This window comes from Pseudophryne corroboree, chromosome 7 (assembly GCF_028390025.1).
Source record: "Pseudophryne corroboree isolate aPseCor3 chromosome 7, aPseCor3.hap2, whole genome shotgun sequence".
In the NCBI taxonomy this organism is placed as follows: domain Eukaryota; kingdom Metazoa; phylum Chordata; class Amphibia; order Anura; family Myobatrachidae; genus Pseudophryne; species Pseudophryne corroboree.
This window is the reverse complement of record NC_086450.1, coordinates 353,092,530-353,114,421: the sequence shown is the minus strand read 5'-3', so window position 1 is coordinate 353,114,421 and position 21,892 is coordinate 353,092,530.

The following is a 21,892-nucleotide window of genomic DNA, read 5'->3' as shown; positions in this document are numbered from 1 at the left end:
TTCTTCAGGAGCTCAGTGTCCTGTCAGCAGAGAAACGGGACTATTAACTTTTTAGGAAGTTGGGTCGTTCTCCCCCCTAAGTCCCACGAAGCAGTCAGGCTGTTGCCAAACAGCCCTGACTGAAAATAATAAATAGAAAAATAAAATGTAGAAAACTCATCAGGAGCTCTCCAAAGCGTGACCAGCTCCTGCGGGCACAATTTTGAAACTGAGTTTGTTAGGAGGGGCAAAGAGGGAGGAGCCAGTGCACACTATTGTTTTCTTAAAGCACCCAAGGCTCCTAGGGGACCCATCTATACCCCATGGTACTAATGTGGACCCTAGTATCCTCTAGGATGTAAGAGAAAGATAGACAGATAAGATGATATCCATACACTTTCAGTCCAATTTACATGTGTTTTTATATATACATTAAATATAGTATCACACTATTGGTGTCATCTAGTCACTCATACTCATTGGAATATATAGATCCCGTACTAGACAGACCTAGGACTATTGGGGCTCCATAAAACAGCAAAGTCATTTTTGTTTATTTTTACTTCTGTTCTGATATGCAACTACTGTACCTATGACTTCAAACACATCATATAGCACATGCACACACCATATTTTGTGATTCAGACACATGATTCAAAACTGGTGAACTGTGCATTTTCACCGATGTGTTCTGCACAAATTTAAGCCCTGTCGACATTACGCTTATTTTTATTTTTTTGTCAGAAGCCAATCACTGTAACTTACCAGTATGTTTTTCGGAGTGCAGAATGAAACCACAGTACTCATACGAAACCCTTACAACATAAGGAGATATTACAATCTCAACACAGATGGCCAGGCATTGAACGCATGTTCTCAGGACTGTGAGACAGTAATGCTGACCACTATGCCAACCATGCTTTCCTTTGTCACAAATTGGGGGTAGGGGGTGGACCAAGCACAACTATTGTGCATAGGCTGTTTAAACTCTTAAAATACATTATTCTTCTGTCTCTACCAGTGTACTAAAATACGTAGTTACTGATATGTCAACTGTCTACAACATCTTAAAAGCATAGAACAGAAAAGGGGAAAGTAATGGGAAGTCCATGTGGGGGTTTCATGGGGATAATAAAAACACTGGGTGAGTGACACTATGTGACTCATCCAGTGTTTGAGGAACCCTTAGACAACTTTCTCAGCTTGTCCAATGGTAATGCCAACCCTGTGTTAATCATTGCATCACTGAAACTTCAAAAACTTGTCAGTGCATTTTGTAAATACATAAAATGAAACATGTCTGTTTTTGTCTTTGTAATAAAAATCATACTATACCTGTGGCATCACAAAGTGACTCAATCGGAGGAATGACGTCTACTGTATGGAGCATAGAAAAACACATATTTTAATATTTAAAGTAAGGAATAATACACTTTGAGGCAACATTTATGTCTCTGTAACACTTAAAGCATTTACAGTAACTATAGTTTGTCAAGTACTGTATTGTAAAAATTGGGGAAACCATAATAAGCTGAGAATGCATGCAAGTCAGTGGTGTATATATGTATAATAGGTGCAGTTGAAGAATTGCGCATGTGCTGTAGACTGTAGAACAGAGCTAGAGTCTACTTACTAATGCACTACCCAACCGCCAACCAGAGGGATGGGGGCCGGGACAGAGACTGTACACGGTCCCCATCCAGTAAATACACCCCTGACCCAGTACATAAAAATTATTTCTTCCATATCTTTGAAAATAATATTAAAACAGTATTGACAAATATGTTCATTATATTATATGATCAACAAATAAGATATGAATATGAATATCTGGAATATAATATAACTTTTATATAACATTATTATTTGATCATTGTTTCATGGGACCAATCATGCTGCATATACTCTAGTCCCTAAGGGTATACAGTATATAATGTCAACAATGCAACAGCAATGTGTTACTAAAACAATAGTCTCTTCAACCAATGTAAAACTATTTTATATGTATGTAATATACAGAACTGAATTTCAATTTGATGCATATGAAATGGTAACATGGAACGTTTATGCACAAAAGCTGTGTGTGATTTTAATGTGTATGTTTCTGAATTTAAATAAATATTTCACCTAATTTTCTAACAAGCACCTAAATTCCCCACAGGAGTGTATATATATATATATATATATATATATATATATATATATATAACTTTGTGGACTCCATAGCTGAATTTTGAAGGGACCCCAATTTTTCTAGATCATTGGGCCTGATTCAGGTTTGGTCGGATAACGCATGGCTGATGTTTCCTTGGAAGCAGAGGTAATGCTTCCAAGTCTATTTATACCAGACATTTCCTGCTGCATTACCATATGAAAATATGGTAATGCAGCAGGAAATGTCTGGTATAAATAGACTCCTCCTGTATGTAGATATGATGACTGCTATGTCTAAAGATTCCATGGCCAAAATTTACTAAAAATCTGAGTTTTGCCGATTTGTGTTTTTTTTTTTCTAAGTCCCAATCCGGGAATTCACTAAGCAGAAAACTCGGCAGTGTCTGGTCTATTTGTAATGGTTTGATTGGCAAAGTTCAGAAATACGAATGAATAGACCATCGGTCAAACGCGGCTGTTATTTCATACAATACGGGCATTCACTATTCATTCGTATTTGGGTGTTAGTCTCTGAGTGCTCAAGTGCGGGTCTGTTTTTTTTTCGATTCGTTAAAAAAAGCAGCAAAAAAATAGACCTTAAAATTCTTTAGGCTTTGTGATAGTGTAGGACCTGCATGAAGGTGGGGTACCTTGAAAATCGGTATGCAGGCTTCCGTGCATTGGCCAATCCACCAACTAAACCCCCATCATTTATTTATTGATGTTGTGAGGACTAGTGAGCTTGCTATGGTGAGTGCTGAATTCTCTATTTTGTATGTATTTGGGTAGGTGGCCATGGGCTGCATGCACCCCACCCTATGAGTGGTGAGTGCAGACACTGCACCCCGCTTCTGGGGTGGCGAGTGCTGTGGTTTTCTATATTTGTTTGTATATTTTGGGGTTAATCTTTGGTTAACTCTTATTAACCATGGTCACAGGCCTTTTCATGCACCCCTGTGTAATCTTAATTGTTCTAAACCTGTGTCAGCTGCTCCTTAGTAATTTATCGTCTGTGTCAGGTGACTAGTATGCCTTTAAAAGCCACTAGATATGTGGCAGGCATACATTAAACCTAGTGGGCATATTTGCAGTTATATTATATGTGATACAGTTGCCAGGTTTTAATTCTTTAGGCTTTGTGATAGTGTAGGACCTGCATGAAGGTGGGGTACCTTGAAAATCGGTATGCAGGCTTCCGTGCATTGGCCAATCCACCAACTAAACCCCCATCATTTATTTATTGATGTTGTGAGGACTAGTGAGCTTGCTATGGTGAGTGCTGAATTCTCTATTTTGTATGTATTTGGGTAGGTGGCCATGGGCTGCATGCACCCCACCCTATGAGTGGTGAGTGCAGACACTGCACCCCGCTTCTGGGGTGGCGAGTGCTGTGGTTTTCTATATTTGTTTGTATATTTTGGGGTTAATCTTTGGTTAACTCTTATTAACCATGGTCACAGGCCTTTTCATGCACCCCTGTGTAATCTTAATTGTTCTAAACCTGTGTCAGCTGCTCCTTAGTAATTTATCGGCTGTGTCAGGTGACTAGTATGCCTTTAAAAGCCACTAGATATGTGGCAGGCATACATTAAACCTAGTGGGCATATTTGCAGTTATATTATATGTGATACAGTTGCCAGGTTTTAATTCTTTAGGCTTTGTGATAGTGTAGGACCTGCATGAAGGTGGGGTACCTTGAAAATCGGTATGCAGGCTTCCGTGCATTGGCCAATCCACCAACTAAACCCCCATCATTTATTTATTGATGTTGTGAGGACTAGTGAGCTTGCTATGGTGAGTGCTGAATTCTCTATTTTGTATATATATATATATATATATATAACTTTGTGGACTCCATAGCTGAATTTTGAAGGGACCCCAATTTTTCTAGATCATTGGGCCTGATTCAGGTTTGGTCGGATAGAGCATGGCTGATGTTTCCTTGGAAGCAGAGGTAATGCTTCCAAGTCTATTTATACCAGACATTTCCTGCTGCATTACCATATGAAAATAAGGTAATGCAGCAGGAAATGTCTGGTATAAATAGACTCCTCCTGTATGTAGATATGATGACTGCTATGTCTAAAGATTCCATGGCCAAAATGTACTAAAAATCTGAGTTTTGCCGATTTGTGTTTTTTTTTTTCTAAGTCCCAATCCGGGAATTCACTAAGCAGAAAACTCGGCAGTGTCTGGTCTATTTGTAATGGTTTGATTGGCAAAGTTCAGAAATACGAATGAATAGACCATCGGTCAAACGCGGCTGTTATTTCATACAATACGGGCATTCACTATTCATTCGTATTTGGGTGTTAGTCTCTGAGTGCTCAAGTGCGGGTCTGTTTTTTTTCGATTTGTTAAAAAAAGCAGCAAAAAAATAGACCTGCTTTTTCCAGTCGAGTTTGGATTACCATGCACGGATCAGTGAGATCTGTGCATGGTTATCTATGGGAAATGGTCTGTTTAGTGTAAAAACAGAAAAAAAAATTGCGTGGTGTCCCCCCTCCTAAGCATAACCAGCCTCGGGCTCTTTGAGCCGGTCCTGGTTGACAAAATATGGGGAACAAAATTACAGGGGTTCCCCCATATTTCATCAACCAGCACCGGGCTCTGCACCTGGTCCTGGTTCCAAAAATACAGGGGACAAAAAGCGTAGGGGTCCCCCGTATTTTTGAAACCAGCACCGGGCTCCACTAGCCAGGTACATAATGCCACAGCCGGGGGACACTTTTATACTGGTCCCTGCAGCCCTGGCATTACATACCCAACTAGTCACCCCTGGCCGGGGTACCCAGGAGGAGTGGGAACCCCTTAAATCAAGGGGTCCCCCCCTCCAGCCAGCCAAGGGCCAGGGGTGAAGCCCGAGGCTGTCCCCCCCATCCAAGGGCGGCGGATGGGAGGCTGATAGCCATGTGTAAAAAATGTGAATATTGTTTTTAGTAGCAGTACTACAAGTCCCAGCAAGCCTCCCCCGCAAGCTGGTACTTGGAGAACCACAAGTACCAGCATGCGGTGGAAAACCTGGCCCGCTGGTACCTGTAGTGCTACTACTAAAAAAATACCCCCCAAAAAACAGGACACACACACCGTGAAAGTATAAGTTTATTACATACATGCACACCTCCAAACATACATACTTACCTATGTTCACACGAGGCTCGGTCCTCTTCTCCATGTAAAATCCTTGGGGGACCTGTGAAAAAAATTATACTTACATAATCCAGTGTAGATTGTGTCCAAAGTATAATCCACATACTTGGCAAAACAAAAAAATGGAAAGCCGACCACGCACTGAAAGGGGTCCCATGTTTACACATGGGACCCCTTTCCCCGACTGCCAGGACCCCCACTGACTCCTGTCAAAGAGGGTCCCTTCAGCCAATCAGGGAGCGCCACGTCGTGGCACTCTCCTGATTGGCTGTGTGCTTCTGTAGTGTCTGTGAGGCAGCACACGGCAGAGATACAATGTTGCGCCTTTGCGCTCCATTGTAGCCAATGGTGTGAACTTTGCGGTCAGCGTTGAGGTTACTTTCGGTCAACACATGGCTATCAGCCCCCCATCCGCCGCCCTTGGATGGGGGGGACAGCCTCGGGCTTCACCCCTGGCCCTTGGGTGGCTGGAGGGGGTGACCCCTTGATTTAAGGGGTTCCCACTCCTCCAGGGTACCCCGGCCAGGGGTGACTAGTTGGGTATGTAATGCCAGGGCCGCAGGGACCAGTATAAAAGTGTCCCCCGGCTGTGGCATTATGTACCTGGCTAGTGGAGCCCGGTGCTGGTTTAAAAAATACGGGGGACCCCTACGCTTTTTGTCCCCCGTATTTTTGGAACCAGGCGCAGAGCCCGGTGCTGGTTGATGAAATATGGGGGAACCCCTGTAATTTTTTTCCCCATATTTTGTCAACCAGGACCGGCTCAAAGAGCCCGGGGCTGGTTGTGCTTAGGAGGGGGGACCACACGCAATTTTTTTCTGATTTTTAACAACTTTAAACACCTTTTTAAGGTACACAATGAAGCCCTGCACGGATCTCATAGATCCGGCCGGGATTACTTGTGTTTTGTCAGGCAGTGTTTTACTCATCACTCCCGTAAAACACTGCCTAACATTACGAATCACATCGACATCGGAACAAACGAATTGGGAAAAGTCGGCAGCTTAGTGAATGATCGTATCAGGATTCAAAAAGTTGCAGTAAAATGCACTTAATACCATTCGAGTTCAAACACCCTTCAAAATGGCAAAAACACAAATCTTTGTAAATATACCCCCATGTGTGTGATCTATGTTGCAAAGGGTAGAAGGAATTGAAAATACCTAAGTGTAGCAAAATACAGAGAAGGGAGAGGTATGTAGAAGAAGGAGAGGTGGGGAGGTAAAAAGAAAGAGGCCTAATCCGGGACCCCAGTATGCAGCAATGAAGAAGAAAGAAAGTGCTTTGTCAAAGACAGTAGAGGTAGAGAGAATCTCTAAATTAACTAAAAGCCAGCATGGAGGGCTCCTGATGGACATAATGCTATTATAGATAAACTAATCACACAAAACTTCTAGGGATTTATGAGAGGCATTATGTAAATAGAGATTTTCTCCTTGGATGCCAAGTGGCAGAATTTTTTTCAGGAGTTGATGGTGGGAAGGAGGGTGCGGGCATTGCCAGTGGTCAGCAATCAAGTATCTAGTCGCATTCAGAATTTGCTTTGAGAGCTTGTCAGCAGATCTAATCCTTCTAGTGGGCAGCCAAAGAGAAAAGACCAAGGACACTTGGATATTATTATCTTAAAAACTTCCGAAAGGAGATGAGCAACCCCATCCCAAAATTGAGCAATCTTTGGAGAAAACCACCATACAGTATATGCAAGAAAGAACCCACACCACCACATCCCCTCCATCATTTATAAGAGGCGGAGCCATACATTTTCTATAATAGAGTGGGGACTAGCTACTACCTATAATTTTATTATATGTATTCTCCTTAGCCAAAGAGGAGATAGCAGACCTAGAGACCATTTTTCTCAACACTGTCCAAGTGTCTTCATCTCATGGACTCTCAGTGGGGAATTCAAATGTTTGAAAAGTCAGTTGGGTGCCTGTTTTTTCCTGTCTATTAGATAGGAAAAAACAGACACCCAACTGACTTTTCAAACAATTGAATATCCCCCTCAAAGTCTTTTTCCCACTGAAGTTCATGATTTGGTGTGATGGGCTCCCTTCAGGAGAGGATTAGTTAGGTATAGAATCTCAAGTGGAGTCAAAGAGCAATTGAGGGGGCAAGGGAGAAGAGTATCTATAAAGCATCATACTTGAAGGTAAGCAAAAGGACTAATAATGGGTATCGCAAATTTGCTCTGTAAAGAACCCAGAGAAGTGCATCGGCCAAAGTTAAGGAGATCAGACACCATCCCAACACCTCCTTCAATCCACAAGGAGTGATGGCTTTGACAGAAACTTGAGGGGAAAGTTGAATTTTGCCACAGGGGAGTGATGGGGATGTGTGAGAAGTGGTCTCACTGTGAGTTTATTCACAAATAGAACATGAAAAAGCAATGATGGTGGGATCTCACAGATTCTGCCCTAATAGGTTCTGGAACACCAGCAATGGAGAACATAGAGGATACTTTGCAGGTCCCAGCAGGGGATCCACAAGGTCACAAACCAGGTTGGCTTAAATGGATAGCAAGATAGTAAAGATGAATATATTCCCAGCATTAGTAGTGGGACATCAAGGAAGCCATTCCCACCATTAGTAGTGGAGTTCTCCTCATTTTTAATTGACATAAAGAGCCAGGACAGGAGTGTCTCTACACAATTTATGGTGGATTCTTTAATTGCAAACTTATTGTGAATCACCAGTGAATAAACAAAATCTGAATCTTTATTTAACACAAGTTAAAAGCCCGTCAAAATGACGGACACCAAAGGGCCGGATTATATTAGGAGGGTGGTTGCCACTCACACAGGAGCTGCCTGGTTTCTGGAAGTCCTTCTGCTGGGAGCCGGGGCTTTGTCATGCTGAGTGTGTGTGAGTGTGAGTGTGAGTGTGTGTAACGTTAACCTTTTATAAATATAGATGCTGTATATCTGTAATGGGTAGCTATATGATGCTATACTATATACACCAGTACTGGCACGTGTAAGCTCACCATTCCCTGCACAGCTGCCGGACAGTCTGCGGGGTAGAGGACACCAGTAGCCACCAGCAGTTGGCTGGAGGGATCTGGCCATGGCCTATACAGAGTGTGGGAGAGGCGAGCAAACCCCTCTGTTGGTGCGCAGTATATACAGTATAAAGCAGCTGAACCGGTTATCTGCCTCCTCCTCACCAGCATCATCTGCAGCCCCAGCACCAACCCCTCCTCCTCCCAGTTAGCACATCTACAATCAACTCTGAATTACCCCCATGGACAGGTTGTTTAGAGGCAACATCAGCCAGTGCCTAAATGTTACCAATACCCTTAGAAGTAAACAAAGTAAAGGGAAATGTACCTTGGCTCAATTGAAATTCAAAGTTCATCAATAGAGGTAAAAATAGTATGATGACTATTGAGGCCCCACCTGTGTCTTGTAAGTGCTATACCACCCATGCCATTATCAAAAATGGTTTATGCAAGTGTAAAAAATGAAAGAACATTTTGTTGGGGAATGAAAGGCTGGTCAATGTTGGAATCAGTGTAATAATCAGTTTGGTGAATACAATCGTGTTTGTTCCTAAGTATACCAGCATGACTGTAGACCTTCAGATTTGGAATTTGATGCCTCTATTAGCTACGGTTTACTGCAATTTAGTCTGCCACTTTCAAATGGACAGGCAATGCCTGGTGGAGGTAGAGTAGCTTTGGGAACATGATCACTTTAATCAAATTAATTCTGGCCAAATATAGCATTAAATAGTCCCATTTTGATATTTGCCCCAACACCTTTTTAATATTTTTTTTATACATTTAAATCATATAATCATGAATGTTCTTGGGTAGATAAATTCCTAGATATTTTTGAAACCTTGTGGCCAAGAGATCCAAAGTTCACTACTCCAGGAGGGCAGTGTGATGGGGCCTAGTAGCAAAGCCTGCTACTTGTTATTGATACCTGACCAAAATCCACTAATTTAAGAAGTAATGAGGATAAACTTGATTCTGGGCAGGAGATGTATAAAATCAAATCATCAGCAAAGGTCATTCATTTCCATTCATGGGTTCCCAAACAAATGCCTTTTTAAAGCTGTCCACGACTGTGGAATTCTCTAAAAGAGTTCTAGTGGAATGTTAAATAGCAACAAGGGAGATACAGTATGGTACATCAAAACAGGGGCACTACATTTTCCATTTATTTTTATAGAAGTGGCTGCTGAAGAATACAGATAATAAAAAAATTGAAAAAATGGTCGATCAAAGGCTCATGTTTCAATGATTTGCAGAAAGAGGGTCCAGGACACTGTATTAAATGCCTTCTTGCAGGGGTGTTTTTAGAAAAAGGGGCCCATGTGCAGATTCCGGATGGGCACCCTCCTCTTTGCGGTGCTGTAGACTTTGGCATTGTGCTAGAGTCTACTGCACATGCACAGGTCTCTCTAAACATGGCGCCCACCATTTTCCAGAGACCAGATTCCTAGTGCGCACGTGTAGCGGCCATTTTGCTGCTGATTTTTTATTTTTTTTTGTGTGGCAGGAGCTCCAATGAGGGACTCCGGAATGGTAAGTAATAAAACATGGGTGCAGTGTGGGCCCCTCTGGACCCAGGGGCCTGTGCACCGCACATATGATTGCACCCATTATAAAAAAAAACATCAATGCCTTCTTGGCATCGAGGCTTAAAACATGTTAGGATACAGCTTGTCAGTAGATGAGACAGCTACAATTGTAGCCAAAGCTGTCCACACCCTTTGACTGAAAATCTATTGTCTATGAATTTCTGATGGGAAGTAAGTATTTTGAGCAAAATAGACTGCAGAAGTTTCACCATATCCTTAGATAAAATGTTAAAATCATACAGTAACATTGATGCAATTGGATTGTCCCCACCAGCAGTGTTAGCGTCACAGTTTCAATATTCACTGCAAGTAAAAACACAAATGTTTTCTTACCTGCATCTATGTTTAATAAACGTAACGAACAGGTAAAGAAAGATAGCAGTACAGTCACTGGAACTGGATGCATCTCTAGTGTCCCAGACTTGTTCTTTCACTAGCAGCTTAAAAGTATAATAAGTAATAAGAACATTAAAATCTGTATACTTATATACTCACATTCTATTATCAAAATATTTTCCCCCGGGGGCGTGGCCTGGCCGCATCAAGGAAGGACGTGCTCTGGTGGAGCTCTGGCCTGTGTCCCCCTAAATTGGTGCCCTGCCCTGACTTTGATAGGCCTACAGCCTGTTATTACCCCCTCCCGAGCCAGCTGTGCTCCCCTGTGTCTGGAGGTCAGTGCTGCGGAGTCGGGGGGGGGGCCCTCCGTTGCCCCCTGCGGATTGCGGCCTACCTCTGCTGTGGGAGCCGGGGCCTCAATTCCGGAGACGAACCACCGGGGGGTGCCGCCCGCTGGACCCGAAGCTGCTGAGTCGTGGATCGTCTCCCCTGCTTGGACGCCACCCCCCGCCGCAGAACACTCCACCCGACGGGCCGGGATCCCTGCCGAAGGTCGAGCAAAGCGGGTCCCGCTTGAGATAAGGCACGGGGCGCGTGTGTCGGATGGCGGCCATCTTGCGGTTGGCGCCGATTGGCGCCCGGGCCCTGCGGCGCACTCCCAGACCCTTCAACATGACCCGCCCCACTACGTACAAAATACTCTGTTTCTGGACTTCCCTCTTAATTTATGATTTCCATCAGCTGTGTTGAACTAGTTAAATGATAAGAAAGCTGTTTCTTCACAGGTGATGGCAATCATAAATTAAGAGAGAAGTCCAGAAACAGAGCATTTTGTACCTAGTGGGGCGGGTCATGTTGGAGGGTATGCACTCCGCGGCAGACCTCATGAGCTCCTGGGCCCTGAACCCCCTCACCCACACCCTCAGCGCTCCCACCGGGCTCCCTATCCATAACTGGAAGCAGTGGACGGCGGCACGGGCCACGGGAGGTTCCAGGCTTGAGGGTTGGACAGCGGCCATATTGTGACTGGCGTCGCCCTCATTATCCTCCAGGAGGCACACCACCTAGAGATCTGCCACACAGATCCCCCTGCAGCTTCCCCCCTGCTCTGCTGGCTTACAGTCCTTGTGTATGCTGTCCACCCTCACTGAACTCTGAGCAGGGTCTGGATGGATGCGTCTGACAACGCCACCTTCCTCTGTACTACCTCCTCATTCGGCTCCCCCTGCACCATCCCTCTGGCACATCTACGACACAGTGGAGCCTGGATTTTTCCCATACTGCTTGTGGCGTGAGCTGAAGTGCCGGAGCCCCATGACTACACGGGCTCACTGTTTCTTTACTGCAAGTTTACTTCCATATTGATGGCCGGCTAGCCACTTAGTTTCTGGGGTGACGTGCCGGCGCTGGCCCTGATGGGAGGTTGCTCTAATCACACAATGGAACTTCTGATGACTCACTGACGTGACTAAGGTGCCTCATTGTGAGATGTAAGAAGGGATCGCAAGGGAGAGGAAGGAAGTGGCATGAACTCACTCCGACGCGCACAATGGATACTCCAACTGCAGCCGATATGAGGCAATTTCTCCTTCCCCAGGGCTCTGCCCCCACGATGGAGGTCTCCTCGCCCTCGACCCCGCGTTTCTCGCCCGTTTCGGATTCGGCTTCTCAAGTGGCGTCTCAAGGGGCAGGCCTACACACCACGACGGTTCCGGGAAGCCTTTCTCAGATTCTGAAGCTTCTCCAGGCCCTCCCAACGAAGCAGGACTTTGAACATCTGGAAGGCAGGGTCAGAGAAACTGTCCGCTCAGAGATTGCCGTGGTTCAGGCAGAAATAACACATATTGGTTCCCGCCTGTCTTCGTTGGAAGGCTTCTCTACAGACATGGCAGCAGCACACAACGCCCTTCGGGCCACAGTTCTAAAGCAGGCGTCTAGCCTCCAACAGCTCCAAGACCGTGTAGAAGATTTGGATAACCGCGGAAGGAGAAATAATTTGAGGATTCGGGGGATCTCGGAAGACATCTCGCCAGACTGCCTCTTTGACTTCCTTACAACAGTTTTCAATGAACTCTTGGGACGTGATCCTGCTACAATAATTGAGTTCGATAGAGCCCATCAAGCCTTGAGGCCCAGGGGAGCACCGTCCGAATGCCCTCGCGACATCATCTGCCGCTTACATTATTACACAGAAAAATAGGAGATCCTCCGCAAGACCCGTCGTATGGATGTGATAGAGACTGCTTCTTATAGGATCCAGATCTTCCAGGATCTATCGTGGATGACCCTTCAAAAGCGAAGAGCTCTACACCCACTTACAGCGGAGCTTTGGAAGCTGGGCATTAAATACAGATGGGGCTTCCCTTTTGGCCTCCAGGTCACGCACAATGGGAAACTGCACTCCTTTAAAGACCCCTCCGACCTGCCCCTTTTCTGCCAAGCTGTGGGTGTGCCACAGGTCTCTCTTCCGGATTGGCAGGAACCCCTGACTTACGGTGTTCCACCAGTGAACTCTCTCACCCTGATAATGACTGGCACCCCGTCCACCGCAACCCGAAACCCCCTAGGGAGCAGCGTTCCTTCACACAGTCAGCGAAGAAATGAGGGTCTCTACTTGGTTCGGGACATTTACTTTAGCAGTATTAAGTGACCCTTATTTAGTTTAACGGGATCGTACTCGACTCGACAAGCACCCACCTGACCTGTAGAGGTTGGAGGTATTTGTACTCGGTTAAATGCTATTTCCCTAAAATGTTCTCCCCCTTTCCCTTTTTATAGTTGTGTGATCGAACTGTTAGATATATACCTGACTGTGATACCAACTTTCCTGTTGGGGCTGGGGCTGACACTGGCCCCCAGACCGCCCCTGCACCACCCGAGTATTCTCGGTCTCCGATGCGACTAATGCATTCGAGCTCCCGGGAGGTGGTAGTGTGTTTTATTCTTCAGTTCTTGATTTCATCAGCTGATTTTTGTTAGAGTTAAGTTCTTTGAACTTTCTTCTTCATGTTTTCTTTGCCTCTGTTTCATTCTTTCTTTCCTTTCTCCTCCTCTCTCCAATGTGTGGTTCTCTGTCTAGTGAGCTGTTCTGCCCTCCTTGTCGGACTCTGCATCCTCCCTTGGTACCCAGATGATGGCGGTTGACCCCAAAGTGACAACCATAAAATTGGTTTCCCTTAATGTGAAGGGCCTCAATGTCCTGGAGAAACGCTCACGGGTGCTCAGGGACCTCTTTGCATTTAGGGCTGATGTGGCTTTTCTACAGGAATCGCACTTTAAAACGGGAGCGGCCCCAGTTCTCAAAGACCGTAATTACCCACATTCCTTTTATAACAACAACAGCAAAGGTAAATCTTTGGGTGTCACTATTTTGCTTTCCAAACGCTTGCCCTTCTGTGACATTACGTCTGGGTCTTTGGAGGAGGGTAGAACGCTTCTAGTGAAATGCAAACTGTTTGATCAGCGGTATACGTTCATTAATCTATATGTCCCCAATCAATCACAACCTAGCTTCCTAATGAAGGCCCTCAATCGTATAGCCCCCTTAGTTGTGGGTATCCCAGTTATTGGAGGTGATCTTAAATGGTCCCTCCAGCCGGAGGTGGACATCTCCGGGACCCCGATAAGGCCCTCCCTAGCATCGCACCGTAGAGTGCGTTGATCCCTTCATGACCACCAGCTGGCCGACACCTGGAGACTCCAACATCCCAGGGACAGGGATTACACTTTCTATTCCAGACCCCACGACACCTACTCCAGGTTGGATTATCTTCTCCTACCCCACAGATTTTTGCACCTAGTTAGGGCAACTGATATTGGCTTAATTACCTGGTCAGACCATGCCCCTGTCTCCCTGACCCTGGAGACATCCTATCCGCACTCCAAACAATGCACCTGGCGGTTGAATGAACAACTTCTAACAGATGCGAGGTTCCAACCTCAGCTACTCGAGACGTTAGAGAACTATTTTCTAACTAATGAGACGCCAGATGTCTCCTGGGTCACGGTGTGGGAAGCCCATAAGTGTGTTTTGCGGGGGAAGCTCATCCAGTTAGGTTCCATGCTGAAGAAAGAAAGGCTGGGGGAAAAGGCCACTTTACTCCAACGGCTGAGGGACTTAGAGACAACGCATAAGATGAGCCCATCTTCATCTCTCCACACCCTGTTGTTCGCAGACATTAAGAGGGATTATAGGCTCTGCAGAAACCGCTTTTATCAATGGGGTAATAAACCGGGGAAGCTTCTGGCTAGGGCGCTCCATGCACAGAGGGCCACGCTATTTATCCAGTCGATACAAGACGCGGCGGGGGCCCGCCGCACCCTCACGAAAGATATCGCTGAGGCCTTCCACTCTTACTACACTAAATTATATAATCTTCAGGAGCTTGGAGCCCCTGGATCACTTCCGGTTACTCGAGACTTGGTGGAGGGATACCTTAGTGCCGCAGGACTTCCTAGAATATCAGAGGATGATAGTGCTTGGTTAGACTCCCCCTTTTCTCTCCCAGAATTGGAACAAGCTCTTAAGGAGACCCCTTCTGGGATGATCCCGGGCCCTGATGGCTATACCGTCTCTTATTATAAGCTTTTTAGAAATACCCTCTTACCTAAAATGTTATTGGCGTTCAATGAGGTTTCCGATAAACGCGGTTTCTCACTGCAATCACTAGAGGCTTTCATCACGGTCATACCAAAGGAAGGGAAAGACCCGTCCCAATGCGCCAGTTATCGCCCGATATCCCTCCTTAACACAAACATCAAGCTGTTTGCTAAACATAGCAAACAGATTGAAGCTACTACTCCCCAACATTGTACATTCGGACCAGGTGGGTTTTATACCCGGGAGAGAAGCCCGTGATAATACGACCAAAATTATTGATTTGATGCATTTAGCCTCGAATAGCCAAAAATCGATAGTAGTGCTTTCTACCGATGCCAAGAACGCATTCGACCGAGTTGACTGGGTTTTTATGGAGGGGGTCCTGCGACACATGGGGCTGGGACCTGTCAGCATGAGCCGCGTTTTAGCACTATATAATTTCCCAACCGCGAGGATAAAAATTAATGGAGACTTGTCCCGTTCAATTCCAATTAGGAACGGCACTAGACAAGGATGTCCCCTTTCGCCTCTAATCTTTATTCTTTGTATAGAGGCTCTGGCGGGATCCATTAGATTGAATCCTAACATCTCGGGACTCAAGGTGGGGGGCAGGGTATACAAACTTGCGCTGTTCGCAGATGACCTGTTAGCTATTATGTCGAACCCGGTGGTCTCAGTACCCAACCTGATGTCCGAACTTGATAGATATAGTTCCTTGTCAAATTTTAAGATTAACCTCTCTAAGTCAGTGGCAGTGACTGTTTCACAGCCCTCCCAAGCTCTTGATGGGCTCAAACAATCCTTCCCCTTTCATTGGCATCCCTCTAGCTTTAAATACCTGGGGGTCACCTTGCATAAAGACCTATCGCGCCTTTTTGATGAAAATTTCAAAAAATTGCTCGCCTCACTTCGCTCCGAGTTCCGGGACTGGGGCAGCAGGAGGTTATCCTGGTTGGGGAGACTCAGTGTCATTAAAATGAACGTTTTGCCACGAGTCCTCTATCTCCTCCAGGCGCTCCCGATCTCCATTCCCAAAACTTGGTTCAGAGATCTGCATAATTTAGTCCGGAACTTTGTATGGGGGGCCAAGCGACCCCGTTTCCAACACACCATACTTTTTCACCCTATACATAAGGGCGGTCCTCAACTACCGCACTTCACACTGTATTATGAAGCTGTCATTCTCCACCGAATTTTGGAGTGGTCACGCCCACACGATACGAAACAATGGGTCCATATTGAGGGAACTGGGCAACACACCCCCATTGCTTACTTCCCTTGGTGCTCACAGTTACCACACGTAGACCATCCTACCATTGGCCCTACACTTTTGCACTGGAATAGACTTAAGACTCTCCCGTATATTTCTTCAAAATACTCCCCCCCACTCTGACCCCACTGTTCTATAATCCAGATTTCCTGCCGGCAGCCTCAGGCCGGGGATTTGACTCCTGGAAACTGGTGGGGGTGACGCGTGTTGGCCAGCTGGTGGAAAGTGGGGAGATAATCCCCTTCCCCTTGATGCAATCTAAGTGGAATCTCCCGCCTTTGGAGATTTGGCGGTACCTTCAACTAAAACACTTTGCCCTGGGGAGTGCTATCCGCCCGAACCTGACCAGACCACTGACGGCTTTTGAGAATTTATGCGTAGACCCATCCCGCCCACTGCACTTCCTCTCAAAATGCTATAGATCTTTGATCGTGAATACATTTCTAGATCTTCCTAAATATGCCAAAGATTGGGGCCATGACACACAGATGGACCTGTCAGAGGAGGACTGGGAGAAGTGTTTTCAAGCCACCTTTGTGAGTTCCTCAAGTTATTCAGTCCTTGAAATGCACTTTAAAGTCCTATCCCGATGGTACAGGTGTCCCCTAACCCTGGCTAAAATGTTCCCTGACGTACCCGACACGTGCTGGCGATGTAATACCGCAACGGGCTCCCCAATGCATATCTGGTGGGACTGCCCCGCATTTCGCCCATTTTGGGATACAGTCATTGCCAACTCAAAGAGGATAGTGGTTTCGGAGGTACCTGCTGAACCTGCCTTCTGGCTTCTCAACTGTGTTGCATGGCCCCTGTCGACCTACAAAAACTCCTTGTTAAAGTTTCTAAATAACGCAGCCAAAGCGGTTATCCCGGTTCACTGGCGGTCCGCTGAGCCCCCTACTGTGAAGGAGTGGGTGGCCAGAGTGGACTGGTATATGTCCATGGAGGAACTGCGGGTGACTCCGGAGGCTCATCGGAGGTTCACGACTACTTGGTCCCCCTGGCTGGAATTCAAATCCTCACAAGCTGCACGATAATAATACTCTGACTCGGGTCCTCCACAAGGGTCCCTATTTCCCGACCCTTAGTGGCCATACTGTCACTCTACGTTAGATGTTGATAACTCAGCTCCCTGACCCGACTGGATCTGGGAAAGTCCACACAGTCTTTGCCCCTCCCCTTCTCTTTTTCTGAGTCTCTTTTTCCACACTGTACTCTTTTCTGTCCCTTACTTCTTCCTTAGTTTTAGTGTTAAGTAATTCTTTGGTTTAGATAGCCTTAATCCAGAGGCCGGATTTGACCTCGGTTGGGAGTTACTAACCTGGACAGCGAGTTTATTCATATCTGGCCATATCGCCTAAGCTTAACTATTAATAATTGCACCTTACGGATTGTGTTTCCATGTATTATCGGTTGAACTATGAACGCTGTCTCATTTGCCTTGTTATTATACCATAAAACAATAAAAATTTATTGGAAGAAAAAAAAAGTATTTCCCCCCATTTACTTTAAGGTAAGTTGGCACCAAAAGATCTCTGCAGGACTGAGGTGCTTCTATTTTGATATTGCCTGTTATATAGGCAATTACCTAGTGCCGTTAAAAATTCTAACCCAACAGCTGCTCATCGCTGTGATATAAAACTGTTAACCAAAAATACTGCAGTATGTATAGAACCAAAAATAGTTTGTATAGCATGTGTAATAAAATATAAACAAGAGTAAATGTGTAACTTTTACCCATATTGGCTAAAATAGAAAATATTTTAAATTTTTGGGTAGATCGGTGAAGGTGATACTACTATTGTTGGACTAAAATAAGAGAGCCATTTATGTGTCATGAGAACGTCATCACATGAATTTGGGTCATCAAATTATTTGAGCTCCATAAAACCATAAGTATGACCGGAAAAGACAATATATTGTAGCTGCTTCTGTGATTCAGTGCATTGGAATGGGACAATGATGTTGTTATGCTTGAGTATATAATATAATGGGCATGTGACATCTCTGAATATGAGGTTATGCTATATCTAGGAAACTACCAAATATGTCCTCGCAGGGACTAAAATTAAATATGAAAGGTCCATCAGCTGTATGAAGGTAGTATGGACCTTTTTGTTGCAGCGAATGAGATCTTCCGTCGACTGATCCAAGTCTTTTATCTGAATTGTTGATAAATGTGCACATTATTCATACATTTAATTTTATTCGGTCAATAACTTTATTTAAGGACATTGTTCCCACTGTCCCTGATATTCCATCAGAGTACTGCACATGCTTGTAGTGCTGTTTCATTAAATTGCTGAATTGTACTGTATTTGGTCCACAGAGAGTGCAATTTTTTTAACCTCAATTATACAGTGGCGGATTTTACCTATGGGCTCCAGGACTGCAGCTCCACCCTCACCCCACCAGTAAAATCCACCACCTCAGTGATGTCAGCGAGCCAGATGCAGTTTATGACTGCACTGTCTTCACTGTGACGGTAGTGACTTCCTATTGAAAGTTTTACCTGTCAGTCACAGACACTACAGGCGTTCCCATTGGGAGGTATTTCCTCCCTCTGAGACTGCCAGACCGGACTTTGATTATCAGAGAGAGGACTTCCTGTGGGAACCCACTCCCTGCCTTTCATGAAAACCAATCCTATGGGCTGCAGCCGATGCAGTCGATAGGGGCTTGGCTCTCCTCATCTATGGGCAGGCATGGGCAGCGGCAGCTCCCCTACCCTGGCAGATAGGAGCCGTCAGTGACTATTACTCAGAGAGCTGTTTCCTTTCTTTTTGATTATGCTAGATATAAGGATGTTTTGAGCCTAATAGCCAGGGCCTGACTAAGGGTTCTGGCTACCCAAGATTAACACAAGTGCTCCAACACATCACCAGTGTTTGTTGTTAATATACACACCCCTATCCATATAACTTTATAGATAATTGAGTAGGTATTAGCTAAATTGGTTAAGTATATGGTTACAATAAAGGATCTTCTGTATGTATAAATGTTTAATGGTTAAACTTATTAGCAATCTTCAGATAAAAGACAAGGGCCCTCATTCCGAGTTGATCGCTCGCAAGGCGATTTTAGCAGAGTTACACACGCTAAGCCGCCGCCTACTGGGAGTGAATCTTAGCTTCTTAAAATTGCGACCGATGTATTCGCAATATTGCGATTACAAACTACTTAGCAGTTTCAGAGTAGCTTCAGACTTACTCGGCATCTGCGATCAGTTCAGTGCTTGTCGTTCCTGGTTTGACGTCATAAACACACCCAGCGTTCGCCCAGACACTCCTCCGTTTCTCCGGCCACTCCTGCGTTTTTTCCGGAAACGGTAGCGTTTTTAACCACACGCCCCTGAAACGCCGTGTTTCCGCCCAGTAACACCCATTTCCTGTCAATCACATTACGATCGCCGGAGCGAAGAAAAAGCCGTGAGTAAAAATACTATCTTCATTGTTAAATTACTTGGCGCAGTCGCAGTGCGAATATTGCGCATGCGTACTAAGCGGAATTTCACTGCGATGCGATGAAATATACCGAGCGAACGACTCGGAATGAGGGCCAATATTCAACATCACAAAAATAGCAATTATAAACATTTCCATATGCAATAAAGTGCACAAATAAATTAATTAACATAGTGGGCGGAATGTAATAGGATGTGAGAATCAGGATGTGAAAGATTTTGTGAGAGTTTTCCTGTTTTTTTAAAGTGGCAATCATTTACATGGCAAAATCAATCTGGTTTCTGATTGCCACTTTAAAAAAACAGAACTCTTAAAAAATGTCTCACTTCCTGATTCTCACACCCTATTACAGTCCCAACAGTATGTTCATATGGTAAAAACTAGGCAACAAGAAAATTCCCCATTCTTCTTTCTGTACCCAAAGGCAGTGTGAGGGTTAATCCCATAGTCTGTTCAAATTTGCATATGATGTGGTACGTATGTGTAGACCATTTGTATTTAAATAGCCCAAAAAGCGCTCTGTCACTATATTAGAGTCTTTCTTCAGGGGTGGTTTTTGGTTATGGTTTACAAACTTGTGGCCATATAGCTAAAATGTCCCTTTGTTTTTCTACAACTTTCTCATTCAAAAGTTAGCTGTCTGTGCTTACCTTATTATATCTGTGAATGGCTCAGATAGTGGCTCCTCCCGTGCTCTTTGTCTCTTCAGGAGGCTGCCATGGTTGTATAGTTACCATTCTATCTCCCCTTCCAGAGGTCGTTTGTCTCCTTGGCTTTGTAGTTGCTTCCTCTAGGCTGCAGATGTTGTGTGCCACTGGAACAGACTAGACTTCTTAATTCTGTGAATGCTGCTGGCCGAGCTCCTAACTGGTAGTGGTGTACTGGACCACACCACCCACCGCCTCTCCAATACATGGTCAAAGCAGAAATAGCTGGTGCCACAGCCTCTAAGTCTGCAGCCAAGGAGATAAACGTAAGCTTCAAAATGGCTTCCAAACATGGATATACAAGATAGTCTCCGTTGCTGACTTAAGTCTATTTTAACTTTCATTTTGTGTAAACAACTTAACATGTATAAATAGTAGAGATGTGCGCTTGGGCATTTTTCGTGTTTTGGGGGTTTTTTGTGTTTTGTTTTTTTATTTTTGTCAATCAGGCAGAGGTCTTCGCATATGTGAGGTGCCAATGCATCTCACAGTGGGGGTCATTCCGAGTTGTTCGCTCGTTATTTTTTTCTCGCAACGGAGCGATTAGTCGCTAATGCGCATGCGCAATGTCCGCAGTGCGACTGCGCCAAGTAAATTTGCTATGCAGTTAGGTATTTTACTCACGGCATTACGAGGTTTTTTCTTCGTTCTGGTGATCGTAATGTGATTGACAGGAAGTGGGTGTTTCTGAGCGGAAACTGGCCGTTTTATGGGTGTGTGCGAAAAAACGCTACCGTTTCTGGGAAAAATGCGGGAGTGGCTGGAGAAACGGAGGAGTGTCTGGGCGAACGCTGGGTGTGTTTGTGACGTCAAACCAGGAACGACACTGACTGAACTGATCGCAGATGCCGAGTAAGTCTGGAGCTACTCAGAAACTGCTAAGAAATGTCTATTCGCAATTCTGCTAATCTTTCGTTCGCAATTTTGATAAGCTAAGATTCACTCCCAGTTGGCGGCGGCTTAGCGTGTGCAAAGCTGCTAAAAGCAGCTTGCGAGCGAACAACTCGGAATGACCCCCAGTGTGTGCACATGCAGTGCGGCTTCAGCGCATGTTCACACTTCAGAAGGTCTCAGCATGCGAACACATTCGTAGATGCATTCCATGCTGAATTGAGCCCGTATATCACATGGCGGATGGAAGAATGCAGAGCGAGGTGAGAACGCAGATCTGGTCTTTACACAGTAGTTTCACACAGACAGATGGAGATATGAAGAGCAAGGTCAGAAGTAAGAACTATCAAAGGGGAGATGGAAATCTGCAGAGTGAGGTCAGTTCAGACCAGGAAAATAGGTCAATCACCTAGCACTGACTGCTAGTTGAAGTCTCACTATAAGTGCTTAGAGGGCATGGCTCACTCACATTTGTGTTAGTTGGCAACACCTGTACAGATCATTTAACCATAGACTAAGAAATAGTAATCCATTTCAATCTACATGCAATGCCTCAGAATCTTTGAGAGTCATTAAGCCATATATCGCCATATATCGCTGGCTGTGACATCACCAGCAGATAAGTACAGAGAATATTGGGCAGCAGTTGGTAGTGATTTATTAGTTGTATTAGTGGTGTGTCCTCTTAGCAGTCCTCTCTGCTATTTGGTCAGAAATTTCTCCATGCTGAAGGAGGGCTCCTCAGAGGGCA